Source organism: Myodes glareolus, chromosome 27 (genome assembly GCF_982192425.1).
Source record: "Myodes glareolus chromosome 27, mMyoGla1.1, whole genome shotgun sequence".
Classification (NCBI taxonomy): Eukaryota; Metazoa; Chordata; class Mammalia; order Rodentia; family Cricetidae; genus Myodes; species Myodes glareolus.
The window spans coordinates 22,720,437-22,736,026 of NC_142052.1; positions in this window are offsets into that span (position 1 = coordinate 22,720,437).

Sequence of the window (15,590 nt, forward strand, 5' to 3'; positions counted from 1 at the left end):
AGTGTTGAAGTCTTCTACTATTAGTGTGTGTGTTTGATGTGTGCCTTGAGTTCTACTACTGTTTCTTTTACATAAGTGGGTGCCTTTATATTAGGGGCATAAATATTCAGGATTGAGACTTCATCCTGATAAATTGTTCCTGTTATGAGTATAAAAATAAAACAGTTTTTAACATTATCTATATCAAAAAGACATTTAAATATTTTCAAACCCGAATTTAATGACCAGAGCTCAGAGAAAAATTGCAAGTACAAAATTTATAATTATCAAAGGCTAATTTTTTATTTTTTTTATTTATTTTTTTATTTTTTTTAATCAGTTTTATTCAATTTCCATTTTGTATCATTGCCAAAGGCAACCATATTATCTATGTCTTTTTTTATTTTTTTTAGTAAATTTTATTAAATTATAAAAGTTTCCATTTCCGCCCCCCCCTCCCAACACCCTCCCACTTCCCCCACTCCCCCCCTCCTTCCCCTCACTCCCCCAGGGCAGTCAGGATTTCCTGCCCTGTGGGAAGCTCCAGCTCCCTCCCCCTCCCTCCAGGTCCAGGAAGGCGAGCGTCCAAACAGACTGGATCCCCAAAATCCAGCATATGCAGAGGAAACAGGTCCCAGTGTCATAGTCAATGGCTTTTCAGAAAGACCCCGGGCCAGCCACAGTCAGAGAATCCGGCCAAATTCCGAGAATCTGGCTAGATCACGTCCTCGTTCAGTCCCAGTCCGGCTGGCCCTGGTAAACTCTCATCAGATCCGTTCCCTTGTATCAGTGGGTGATAGCATCCCTCGCAGTACTGATTTCGTTTTTCATGTTCCTCCTCCTTCCGCTCCCCCTCCGGACCTCGGGGGGCTCAATCCGGTGCTCCAATGTGGGCCTCCGACTGCATAGCCGTCCTTCGCCAGACTAAGGATCTGGGACTCATGTCTATTTCCTACCTCCTGGTGGATAGCTAAATAATCTTCATCAGGTTCATCTTCTTATTTAGCTTCTCTAGGATCACGAATAATAGGCTCAAAGAACTTTAATTATGGTTAGAATCCACTTATGAGTGAATACATACCGTGTTCCTCTTTTTGGGTCTGGCTTACCTCACTCAGTAAAGTGTTTTCTATTTCCATCCATTTGCATGCAAAATTCAAGATGTCATTGTTTTTTACCGCTGAGTAAAACTCTAATGTGTATATGTTCCACACCTTTTTTAACCATTCTTCTATTGAGGGGCACCTAGGTTGTTTCCATGATCTGGCTATTACAAATAGTGCAGCTATGAACATAGTTGAACAAATGCTTTTGTAGTATGTTAGGGAATCTTTAGGGTATATTCCCAAGAGTGGTATTGCTGGGTCCTGAGGGAGGTTGACTCCCAGTTTCCTGAGAAACCGCCACACTGATTTCCACAGTGGCTGCACGAGTTTGCATTCCCACCAACAATGGATGAGTGTTCCCCTCACCACACATCCTCTCCAGCATAGGCTATCGTTGGTGTTTTTGACTTTAGCTATTCTGACAGGTGTAAGATGGTATCTCAAAGTGGTTTTGATTTGCATTTCCCTGATCGCTAGGGAGGTTGAGCATGACCTTAAGTGTCTTCTGGCCATTCGAAGTTCATCTGTTGTGAATTCTCTGATAAGTTCAGTACCCCATTTTTTAATTGGGTTAATTAGAGTTTTAGTGTCTAGTTTCTTGAGTTCTTTGTATATTTTGGAGATCAGACCTTTGTCTGATGAGGGGTTTGTGAAGATCTTCTCCCAGTCAGAAGGTAGCCTTTTTGTCCTACTGACAGTGTCCTTTGCTTTACAGAAGCTTCCCAGTTTCAGTAGATCCCATTTATTCATTGTTTCTCTTATTGTCTGTGCTGCTGGGGTCCTACTTAGGAAGAGGTCTCCTGTGCCTAAATCTTGTAGACTACTTCCCACTTTCTCTTCTATCAGGTTCAAAGTGGACGGATTAATGTTGATGTCTTTAATCCATTTGGACTTGATTTTTGTGCATGGTGATAGATATGGATCTACTTTCATTTTTTTACAGGTTGACATCCAGTTATGCCAGCACCATTTGTTAAAGATGCTTTCCTTCTTCCATTGTATACCTTTAGCTCCCTTGTCGAAAATTAGGTGTTCATAAGTTTGTGGGTTAATATCTGGGTCTTCTATTCGATTCCATAGGTCGACTTCTCTGTTCTTATGCCAATACCAAGCTGTTTTCAATACTGTAGCTCTATAATAGAGTTTGAAGTCAGGGATGGTAATGCCTCCAGAAGTTCTTTTATTGTATAGGATTGTTTTGGCTATCCTGGGTTTTTTGTTTTGCCATATAAACTTGATTATTGTTCTCTCAAGGTCTGTGAAGAAGTTTGATGGGATTTTGATGAGGATTGCATTGAATCTATAGATTGCTTTTGGTAGAATTGCCATTTTTACTATGTTGATCCTCCCAATCCAAGAGTAAGGGAGATCATTCCATTTTCTGGTATACTCCTCAATTTCTTTCTTCAAAGACTTAAAGTTCTTGTCAAATAGGTCTTTCACTTTCTTGGTCAGAGTTATCCCAAGATATTTTATGCTATTTGTGGCTATCGTGAAAGGTGAAGTTTCTCTGATTTCCCTCCCTGCTTCTTTATCCTTTGTGTATAGGACTGCAACTGGTTTTTTGGAGTTTATCTTGTATCCTGCCACATTACTAAAGGTGTTTATCAGCTGTAGGAGTTCTTTGGTAGAGTTTTTGGGGTCGCTCATGTATAGTATCATATCGTCTGCAAATAACGAGAGTTTAACTTCTTCCTTTCCAATTCAAATACCCTTGATCCCCTTATGTTGTCGTATTGCTATTGCTAGAACTTCTAGCACTATATTGAAGAGGTATGGGGAGAGTGGACAGCCTTGTCTTGTTCCTGATTTCAATGGAATGGCTTTGAGTTTCTCTCCATTCAGTTTGATGTTAGCTGTTGGCTTGCTGTAAATAGCTTTAATTATATTTAGGTATGATCCTTGTATCCCCAATCTCTTCAACACCTTTATCATAAAGGGATGTTGGATTTTGTCAAATGCTTTTTCAGCATCTAATGAGATGATCATATGTTTTTTTTTCTTTCAGTTTATTTATATGATGGATTACATTGACAGATTTGCGTATGTTGAACAAGCCCTGCCTCTCTGGAATGAAGCCTACTTGATCATAATGGATAATTTTTCTAATGTGTTCTTGGATTCGGTTTGTCAGGATTTTGTTGAGAATTTTTCCGTCAATGTTCATGAGTGAGATTGGCCTGTAATTCTCTTTCTTGGTTGTGTCTTTATATGGTTTTGGTATCAGGATAACTGTAGCTTCATAAAAAGAGTTTGGCAATGACTCTTCTGTTTCTATATTGTGAAATACCTTAAGGAGTGTAGGTATCAGCTCTTCATGGAAGTTCTGGTAGAATACTCCATTGAAACCATCTGGCCCTGGGCTTTTTTTGGTCGGCAGGTTTTTGATAACAGCTTCTAATTCTTCACGACTAACAGGTCTATTTAGATTGTTCACCTGGTCTTGGTATTTATCTAAAACCCAATCCATTTCTTGTACATTTTCCAACTTTGTGGCATATAAACTTTCGTAGTAAGATCTAATGATTCTCTGAATTTCCTCTGTGTCTGTTGTTATGTCCCCATTTTCATTTCTGATCTTATTAATTTGAGTGTTCCCTCTCTGCCGTTTGATTAGATTGGCTAGGGGTTTGTCAATCTTGTTGATTTTCTCCAAGAACCAACTGTTTGTTTCGTTGATTTTTTTTGGATTGTTTCCTGTGTTACTATTTTGTTGATTTCAGCCCTCAGTTTGATCATTTCCAGTCTTCTACTCCTCTTGGGAGAGTCTGTTGCTTTTTTTTTCAGAGCTTTCAGGTGTGCTGTTAAGTCTCAAATATGTGCTTTCTCCGTTTTCTTTAATTGGGCACTTAGTGCCATGAACTTTCCTCTTAGCACTGCTTTCATTTTGTCCCATAGGTTTGAGTATGTTGTGTCTTTATTTTCATTAAATTCAAGGAAGACTTTAATCTCTTTATTTCTTCCTTGATCCAGGGATGATTCAGTAGTTGACTATTCAACTTCCACGTGTTTGTAGGCTTTATGGTGTTCGAATTGTTATTGAATTCTAACTTTATTCCGTGGTGATCTGACAAGACACAGGTGGTTACTAATATTTTTTTGTATCTGTGGAAGTTTGCTTTGTTACCAAGTATATGGTCAATTTTTGAGAAGGTTCCATGAGCTGCAGAGAAGAAGGTATATTCCTTCCTATTTGGGTGGAATGTTCTATAGATATCTGCTAAGAGGAAAGTTCATAGCACTAAGTGCCCACCTAAAGAAAACAGAGAAAGCACACATTGGAGACTTAACAACACACTTGAAAGCTCTAGAAAAAAAAGAAGCTGATTTACCCAGGAGGAGTAGAAGACTGGAAATAATCAAACTGAGGGCTGAAATCAACAAAATAGAAACACAGAAAACAATTCAAAGAATCAATGAAGCAAAAAGCTGGTTCTTGGAGAAAATTAACAAGATTGACAAACCCCTATCCAAACTAATCAAACGGCAGAGAGAGAACTTGCAAATTAATAGGATCAGAAATGAAAAGGGGGACATAACCACAGACACAGAGGAAATTCAGAGAATCATTAGATCTTACTACGAAAGTTTATATGCCACAAAGTTGGAAAATGTAAAAGAAATGGACATTTTTTTAGATAAGTACCATATACCAAAGTTGAACCAAGACCAGGTGAACAATCTAAATAGACCTGTTAGTCGTGAAGAACTAGAAGCTGTTATCAAAAATCTTCCTGCCAAAAAAGCCCAGGACCAGATGGTTTCAATGCAGAATTCTACCAGAACTTTCAGGAAGAGCTAATACCTATACTCCTTAATGTATTTCACAATATAGAAACAGAAGAGTCACTGCTTAACTCCTTTTATGAAGCTACAGTTACCCTAATACCAAAACCACACAAAGACACAACCAAGAAAGAGAATTACAGGCCAATCTCACTCATGAACATCGACGCGAAAATTCTCAATAAAATACTGGCAAACCGAATCCAAGAACACATTAGAAAAATTATCCATTATGATCAAGTCGGCTTCATTCCAGAGATGCAGGGCTGGTTCAACATACGCAAATCTATCAATGTAATCCATCATATAAATAAACTGAAAGAAAAAAACCATATGATCATCTCACTAGATGCTGAAAAAGCATTTGACAAAATTCAACACCCATTTATGATAAAGGTGTTGGAGAGACTGGGGATACAAGGATCATACCTAAATATAATAAAAGCAATATACAGCAAGCCAACAGCTAACATCAAACTGAATGGAGAGAAACTCAAAGCCTTTCCACTAAAATCAGGAACGCGACAAGGCTGTCCACTCTCTCCATACCTCTTCAATATAGTGCTTGAAGTTCTAGCAATAGCAATAAGACAACATAAGGGGATCACGGGGATTCGAATTGGAAAGGATGGAGTTAAACTTTCGTTATTTGCTGACGATATGATAGTGTACATAAGCGACCCCAAAAACTCTACCAAAGAACTCCTACAGCTGATAAACACCTTTAGTAACGTGGCAGGATACAAGATCAACTCCAAAAAATCAGTGGCCCTCCTATACACAAAGGATAAAGAAGCAGAGAGGGAAATCAGAGAAGCATCACCCTTCATGATAGCCACAAATAGCATAAAATATCTTGGGGTTACTCTAACCAAGGAAGTGAAAGACCTATTTGACAAAAACTTTAAGTCTTTGAAGAAAGAAATTGAGGAGGATACCAGAAAATGGAAAGACCTCCCCTGCTCTTGGATTGGGAGAATCAACATAGTAAAAATGGCAATTCTACCAAAAGCAATCTATAGATTCAATGCAATCCTCATCAAAATCCCATCAAACTTCTTCACAGACCTTGAGAGAACAATAATCAAGTTTATATGGCAAAACACAAAACCCAGGATAGCCAAAACAATCTTATACAATAAAAGAACTTCTGGAGGCATTACCATCCCTGACTTCAAACTCTATTATAGAGCTACAGTATTGAAAACAGCTTGGTATTGGCATAAGAACAGAGAAGTCGACTTATGGAATCGAATAGAAGACCCAGATATTAACCCACAAAGGCTAATTTTTTAAACAAAACAAGCATATTTAATTTTCTTAAGAAATAAACATGACTTTTTAACAAGACAAGCAAGTTTTTTTTTAACCTGAATAAACTATTAAACATTTAGGTACAAGAATTTAGAGCAAATATCTTTGGCCGTTTATACTTTTTTTTTTATATCTTTTGTGACTTTTTTTGACATTTTCAAAAATAAAATTTATTTTAAAAACTCAACTTGAACAGAAATCATGTGAGATTGCCTTTATTAAGCTTCACATTCTAATTTCAGCTAGGCATTCTAGAAAACATTTCACAATACTCAGAGAGGGGATAACCATAGGAATCAGAGCAACTTACTCTGTAGTCAATAGGCATACAAAGGGTCACTGAAAGACAGAACTTAAATCACTACTGGTCCCTCTTACCTCCCTGCGGACCTCTCCTGAATCCCGTCCCAGCCTTTATCCAGGTACACCTTCCTCTCTTACCCCTCCTCTCTGGGGCCACAAGATCTCCCCAGAGCAACTCCCTTACGCGCTGGGCCTGGGCTGTGAGTGCAACCCGGCAGGAGGGAGTGCCTGTGTTTCAAAAGACTGCCTGAGGGAAGGTAGGCCTTCTGTCAGTGAAGTCCCTGCCCAACAAGGGAACCTGACCTGGTACCAGAAGATCCAATAGAGAGCATTTGAAGGAAGAGATGGGCAGACGCCAAGGCAAAGAACTCCTCCAACCATCTAAAAAACAACATGAAAACACCAGATCCCAATGACCCTACAATAGAAAGTCTTGTTCCTCTTAATTCAGAAGAAGCAGAAAAAAATGCCATTATGAAAGCAATAGAGTCCCTTAAACAGGATATGAATAACTCCCTTAAAGAACTGGATGAGAAGTACAACAAAAAGATTGAAGCAATGAGTAAAGAAATGGATGAGAAATATAACAAAAAGTTCGAAGAAATGAGTAAATCCATGAATGATACACTGGGAAACCAAGAAAAAACAATCAAACAGGTAATGAAAACAGTTCAAGAATTGAAAACTGAAATGGAGTCAATGAAGAAAACACAAAACGAGGGCCGGCTGGATATGGAAAATCTAGGTAAACAAACGGAGACTACAGAATCAAGCATAACCAATAGGATACAAGAGATGGAAGAACGAATCTCAGAGTCTGAAGATACCATAGAGAAAATAAATGCTCTGATCAAAGAAAACAGTAAATCCAATAAATTCTCATCACAAAATATTCAAGAAATCTGGGACACAATAAAAAAATCAAATCTAAGAATAATAGGGATTGAAGAAGGAGAAGAACTGCAGATCAAAGGACCAGAAAATATATTCAACAAAATTATAGAAGAAAACTTGCCCAATCTAAAGAACGATATTCCTAGGAAGGTTCAAGATGCATACAGAACACCGAATAGACTTGATCAAAAATAAAACATCCCCTCATCATATAATAATCAAAACACAAAACATACAGATTAAAGAAAGAATATTAAGAGCTGCAAAGGAAAAAGGTCAAGTAACTTATAAAGGTAAACCTATCAGACTTACACAGGACTTCTCTATGGAAACCATGAAAGCCAGAAGGTCCTGGATAGAGGTACTGCAGAAACTAAGAGAGCATGGATGCAAACCCAGACTACTATACCCAGCCAAGCTATCGTTCACTATCAATGGAGAAAACAAAATATTCCAGGATAAGAACAAATTTAAACAATTCGTAGCCACAAACCCAGCCTTACTGAAAGGAATAGAAGGAAAACCGCAACCCAAGGAATCCAACATTGCCAACACTGCCTACAATAACTCAGACATCTAGCGACCCTTCACGAGCTTAACTCAAAAAAGGGACACATACAAACTCTATTAAACAAATAAACAAAAAATAATAATAACCGGAGTCAACAACCACTGGTCATTAATATCACTTAATATTAATGGACTCAATTCACCTATAAAAATGCACAGACTAAGAGATTGGATACGAAAACAGGATCCAACATTCTACTGTTTACAAGAAACACACCTCAACCACAAAGACAGACATCTACTCAGAGTAAAGGGCTGGGAAAAGGTTTTTCAAGCAAATGGACCTAAGAAACAAGCAGGTGTGGCCATTCTAATTTCCAACAAAATTGACTTCAAACTAAAATCCATCAGAAGAGATGGAGGTGGACATTTAATACTCACAACAGGAACAATTCATCAGGAGGAAGTCTCAATCCTGAATATCTACGCCCCTAATATAAAGCCTCCTACTTATGTAAAAGAAACTCTTCTAGAACTCAAGGCAGTCATCAAACCACACACACTAATAGTAGGAGACTTCAACACACCTCTCTCACCAATGGACAGGTCAATCAGACAGAAACCTAACAGAGAAATAAGAGAATTATTGGAGGTATTGAATCAAATGGACTTAACAGACATCTATAGAACGTTCCACCCAAATAGGAAAGAATATACCTTCTTCTCTGTAGCTCATGGAACCTTCTCGAAAATTGACCACATACTGGGTAACAAAGCAAACTTCCACAGATAAAAAAAAATATTAGTAACCACCTGTGTCTTGTCAGACCACCATGGATTAAAGTTAGAATTCAACAACAGTGCGACCCCCAGGAAGCCAACAAATTCATGAAAGTTGAACAGTCAACTACTGAATCACCCCTGGGTCAAGGAAGAAATAAAGAAAGAAATTAAAGTCTTCCTTGAATTTAATGAAAATAAAGACACAACATACTCAAACCTATGGGACACTATGAAAGCAGTGCTAAGAGGTAAGTTCATAGGACTAAGTGCCCACCTAAAGAAAACGGAGAAAGCACACATTGGAGACTTAACAGCACACCTGAAAGCTCTAGAAAAAAAAGAAGCTGATTCACCCAGGAGGAGTAGAAGACTGGAAATAATCAAACTGAGGGCTGAAATCAACAAAATAGAAACACAGACAACAATCCAAAGAATCAATGAATCAAAAAGCTGGTTCTTGGAGAAAATCAACAAGATCGACAAGCCACAATCCAAATTAATCAAACGGTAGAGAGAACATGCAAATTAATCAGATCAGACATGAAAAGGAGGACATAACCACAGACACAGAAGAAATTCAGAGAATCATTAGATCTTCCTACGAAAATTTATATGCCACAAAGTTGGAAAATGTACAAGAAATGGACATTTTTTTAGATAAGTACCATATACCAAAGTTGAACCAAGACCAGGTGAACAATCTAAACAGACCTGTCAGTCGTGAAGAATTAGAAGCTGTTATTAAAAATCTCCCTACCAAAAAAAGCACAGGACCAGATGGTTTCAATGCAGAATTCTACCAGAACTTCCAGGAAGAGCTAATACCTATACTCCTTAATGTATTTCACAATATAGAAACAGAAGAATCATTGCCAAACTCTTTTTATGAGGCTACAGTTACCCTGATACCAAAACCACACAAAGACACGACCAAGAAAGAGAATTACAGACCAATCTCACTCATGAACATTGACGCAAAAATACTCAATAAAATACTGGCAAACCGAATCCAAGAATACATTAGAAAAATTATCCATTATGATCAAGTGGGCTTCATCCCAGAGATGCAGGGCTGGTTCAACATACGCAAATCTATCAATGTAATCCATCATATAAATAAACTGAAAAAAAAACCATATGATCATTTCATTCGATGCTGAAAAAGCATTTGACAAAATTCAATACCCATTTATGATAAAGGTGTTGGAGAGACTGGGGATACAAGGATCATACCTAAATATAATAAAAGCAATATACAGCAAGCCGTCAGCTAACATCAAATTGAATGGAGAGAAACTCAAAGCCTTTCCACTAAAATCAGGAACACGACAAGGCTGTCCACTCTCCCCATACCTCTTCAATATAGTGCTTGAAGTTCTAGCAATAGCAATAAGACAACATAAGGGGATCAAGGGGATACGAATTGGAAAGGATGGAGTTAAACTTTCATTATTTGCTGACGATATGATAGTGTACATAAGCGACCCCAAAAACTCTACCAAAGAACTCCTACAGTTGATAAACACCTTTAGTAACGTGGCAGGATACAAGATCAACTCCAAAAAACCGGTAGCCCTCCTATACACAAAGGATAAAGAAGCAGAGAGGGAAATCAGAGAAACATCACCTTTCATGATAGCCAAAAATAGCATAAAGTATCTTGGGGTAACTCTAACCAAGGAAGTGAAAGACCTATTTGATAAGAACTTTAAGTCCTTGAAGAAAGAAATTGAGGAGGATACCAGAAAATGGAAAGACCTCCCCTGCTCTTGGATTGGGAGAATCAACATAGTAAAAATGGCAATTCTACCAAAAGCAATCTATAGATTCAATGCAATTCCCATCAAAATCCCATCAAACTTCTTCACAGACCTTGAGAGAACAATAATCAAGTTTATATGGAAAAACAAAAAACCCAGGATAGCCAAAACAATCTTATACAATAAAGGAACTTCTGGAGGCATTACCATCCCTGACTTGAAACTCTATTACAGAGCTACAGTATTGAAAACAGCTTGGTATTGGCATAACAACAGAGAAGTCGACCTATGGAATCGAATAGAAGACCCGGGTATTAACCCACAAACGTATGAACACCTGATTTTTGACAAGGGAGCTAAAGCTATACAATGGAAGAAGGATAGCATCTTTAACAAATCGTGCTGGCATAACTGGATGTCAACCTGTAGAAGAATGCAAATAGATCCATATCTAGCACCATGCACAAAACTCAGGTCCAAATGGATTAAAGACATCAACATTAATCCGACCACTTTGAACCTGATAGAAGAGAAAGTAGGAAGTAGTCTACAAGACATAGGCACAGGAGACCACTTCCTAAGCAGAACCCCAGGAGCGCAGACAATAAGAGAAATAATAAATAAATGGGACCTACTGAAACTGAGAAGCTTCTGTAAAGCAAAGGACACCGTCAGTAAGACAAAAAGGCTACCTTCTGACTGGGAGAAGATCTTCACAAACCCCTCAACAGACAAAGGTCTGATCTCCAAAATATACAAAGAACTCAAGAAACTAGACACTAAAACTCTAATTAACCCAATTAAAAAATGGGGTACTGATCTGAACAGAGAATTCACAGCAGATGAACTTCGAATGGCTAAAATGCACTTAAGGTCATGCTCAACCTCCTTAGCGATCAGGGAAATGCAAATCAAAACCACTTTGAGATATCATCTTACACCTGAATAGCCAAACTCAAAACACCAATGATAGCCTATGCTGGAGAGGATGTGGAATGAGGGGAACACTCATCCATTGTTGGTGGGAATGCAAACTTGTGCAGCCACTGTGGAAATCAGTGTGGCGGTTTCTCAGGAAACTGGGAGTCAACCTCCCTCAAGAACCAGCAATTCCACTCTTGGGAATATACCCAAGAGATGCCCTAACATACTACAAAAGCATTTGTTCAACTATGTTCATAGCAGCACTATTTGTAATAGCCAGAACCTGGAAACAACCTAGGTGCCCCTCAATAGAAGAATGGTTAAAAAAGGTGTGGAACATATACACATTAGAGTTTTACTCAGCAGTAAAAAACAATGACATATTGAATTTTGCATGCAAATGGATGGAAATAAAAAACGCTTTACTGAGTGAGGTAACCCAGACCCAAAAAGAGGAATATGGTATGTACTCACTCATAAGTGAATTCTAGCCATAATTAATGGTCTTTGAACCTATAATTCGTGATCCTAGAGAATCTAAATAAGAAAGTGAACCTGAAGAAAATCATATAGTTATCCTCCTGGATATTGGAAGTAGACAAGATTACCTGGCAAACTTGGGTGCTCGGGGGTGGGTGGAGTGGGGTGAATGTAAGGGGAGATGGGTAGAGAGAAGGGAGAAGGGGAGGATTTGGGATAGTTTGGAGGAATGGGATGGGTTGGATGGAGGAAGGATGGATATGGGAGCAGGGAAGTAAGTATCTCAACTAAGGGAGTCATTTTAGGGTTTGCAAGGGACTTAATTTTAGAGGGGTTCCCAGGTCCAAGGAGAGATTTCCAGATTGTTCCCTGAGCAGCAGAGAAGAGGGTGCATGAATTGACCTTGTCCCATAGCCATAGTGATGAATGATTTGCATATCACCATAGAACCTTCATCTGGCGATGGATGGAGATAGAGACAGAGTCCCACATTGGAGCACTGGACTTAGCTTCCTAGGTCCAAATGAAGAGCAGAAGGAGGGAGAACGTGAACAAGGAAGTCAGGATCACGAGGGGTCCGTCCACCCACTGAGACGGTGGGACTGATCTAATAGGAGTTCACCAAGGCCAGCTGGACTGGGAGTAATGGAGCATGTGATCAAAACGGACACTCCGAACGTGGCTGGCAATGAAGGCTGATTGAGAAGCCAGGGACAATGGCATTGGGATTTAATTCTACTGCATGGACTAACTTTGTGGGAGCCTGGTTTGTTAGGATGCTCACCTTTAAAGACCTGAATGGATGGGGGAGGACCTTGGACTTCCCACGTGGCAGGGAACCCTGACTGCTCTTAAGACTAAAGAGGGAAGGGGAGGGGGGAAGAAGGAGGGGGGAGGAGGGAGGAAAAGGGATGCAGGGAAGAGGTGGAAACTTTTAATTAATAATAATAATAATAATAAATCAAAAAATAAATTTATACAGTAAAAAAAAGAAACACACCTCAACCACAAAGACAGACACCTACTCAGAGTAAAGGGTTGGGAAAAGGTTTTCCAAGCAAAGGGTCCTAAGAAAAAAGTGGGTGTGGCCATTCTAATATCTAACAAAATTGACTTCAAACTAAAATTAATCAGAAGAGATGGAGATGGACATTTCATACTCATAACAGGAACAATTCATCAGGAGGAAGTCTCAATCCTGAATATCTATGCACCTAATATAAAGGCACCCACTTATGTAAAAGAAACTCTTCTAGAACTCAAGGCAGTCATCAAACCACACACACTAATAGTAGGAGACTTCAACACACCTCTCTCACCAATGGACAGGTCAATCAGACAGAAACCTAACAGAGAAATAAGAGAATTATTGGAGGTATTGAATCAAATGGACTTAACAGACATCTATAGAACACTCCACCCAAATAGGAAAGAATATACCTTCTTCTCTGCAGCTCATGGAACCTTCTCAAAAATTGACCACATACTTGGTAACAAAGCAAACTTCCACAGATACAAAAAAATATTAGTAACCACCTGTGTCTTGTCAGATCACCATGGATTAAAGTTAAAATTCAACAACAATGCTACCTCCAGGAAGCCAACAAACTCCCTTCCCAGAGAGATCCTTCATCTGGCGATGGATGGAGATAGAGACAGGGACCCACGCTGGAACACTGGACTTGACTCCCTAGGTCCAAGCGAGAAGCAGAAGGAAGGAGAACGTGAGCAGAGAGGGCAAGATCAGAGGGAACCTTCATCCGGCGAGGGATGGCGATGCAGACGGAGACCCACATTGGAGCACCGGACTGAGCCCCCCAAGGTCCAAATGAGGAGCAGGAGGAGGAAGAACATGAAAAAGGAAATCAGGACCACGAAGGGTGCGATCACCCACTGATACAAGGGGACTGATCTAATGAGAGTTCACCAAGGCCAGTTGTCTGGGACTGAGTGAGCACATAATCCAGCCAGATTCTCTGATTGAGGTTGGATTCTCTGAATGTGGCTGGCCCGGAGTCTTTCTGAAAAGCCATTGACAATGACACTGGGACTTGTTTCCTCTGCATATACTGGATTTTTGGGATCCAGTCTGTTTGGATGCTCACCTTCCTGGACCTGCATGGAGGGGGGAAGAGCTTGAACTACCCACAGTGCGGGAGACCCTGACTGCTCTTGGGGATAAAGAGGGAGGAGGGGAGGGAGTGGGGAGAGTGGGAGGGTGTTGGGAGGAGGGGTGGAAATTGAGACTTTTGTATTTTAATAAACTTTCAGAAAAAAAATTAAATCAAAACAAGATAAGCAAATTAAAGAGACCCATAGTGGGTCCTGGGAAGACCAGCTATCCCTGTTGCAGTGCTGAGGAGTTCTACCCAGAGAGGTGAGTGAGTACTCGCCTGGGAGGCCTGTCTGGGAAGAGAGCACAGCCCCTCCCCCCTCAGCTTCTGCGGCAGGGTCTTCAGTGTTCCAAGGGACCCCTCCCTGGCCCCACTGCTGCCGCCCTTTTGTCTCCTGGGTCCTGGAAATACCAGCTATCTCAGCTGCAGTGCTGAGGAGCTCTATTCAGAGAGTGCTGAGGAGTCCTATCCAGAGAGTGTTGAGGAGTTCTATCCAGAAAGTGCAGAGGAGTTTCATCCAGAGAGAAGGAGATGGGCAGACGCCAATGCAAGAATTCCTCCAACAACCTGAAAGGCAACATGACATCTCCAGAATCCAGGGAGCATGAAACTAGAAGAATTGAACACCCTACTCCAGAAGAAATAGAAGAAATCGACTCTAAGCGGATCTTTATGATAATAATAGAGGAACTTAAACAGGAGGTGAAAATCTGCTGTAAAGAAATGGAAGATAAGTATAACAAAAAGATTGAGGAAATGAGTAAAGAAATGGAAGAGAAATATACCAAAAAGTTTGAAGAAATGAGTAAATCCGTAAATGAAATTCTGGGAAACCAAGAAAAAACAATCAAACAGGTAATGGAAACAGTTCAAGATTTGAAAACTGAAATGGTGTCAATGAAGAAATCACAAACCAAGGGCTGGCTGGCTATGGAAAATCTAGGTAAATGAACAGAGACTTCAGAAACAAGCATAACCAACAGAATACAAGAGATAGAAGAAAGAATCTCAGACTCTGAGGACACCATAGAGAAATTAAACGCTCTGACGAAAGAAAACAGCAAATCCAACAAATTCTCATCACAACACATTCAGGAATTGTGGGACACAATAAAAAAAAAAAACCAAATCTAACTGTCATCAAAAGTCTCCCAACAGAAAAAAGCCCAGGAAGGACCAGATGGTTTAATGTCAGAATCCTACAAGACTTTCAAAGAAGAACTACTACCAATACTTCTCAAATTATTCCACACAATAGAGACAGAAGGAACATTGCCAAAGTTTTTTTTTTGAGGTTAATATATCACCTGATACCCAAACCACAGAAAGACATTACTAAGAAAGAGAATTACAGACCAATCTCACTCATGAGCATTGATGCAAAAATACTAAATAAATGACTGGTACATTGAATCCAAAAACACATCAGAACCATCATCCACCATGATCAAATCAGCATCATCCCACAGATGCAGGAATGATTCCACATATGCAGGAATGATTCAACACCATATAAACTAGCTGAAAATAAAAACTGCATGATCATCTCATTAGATGCTGAAAAAGCTTTTGAAAAAATACAACATCCCTTCATGATAAAGGTCTTGGAGAGAGTAGGGGTACAAGGAACATACCTA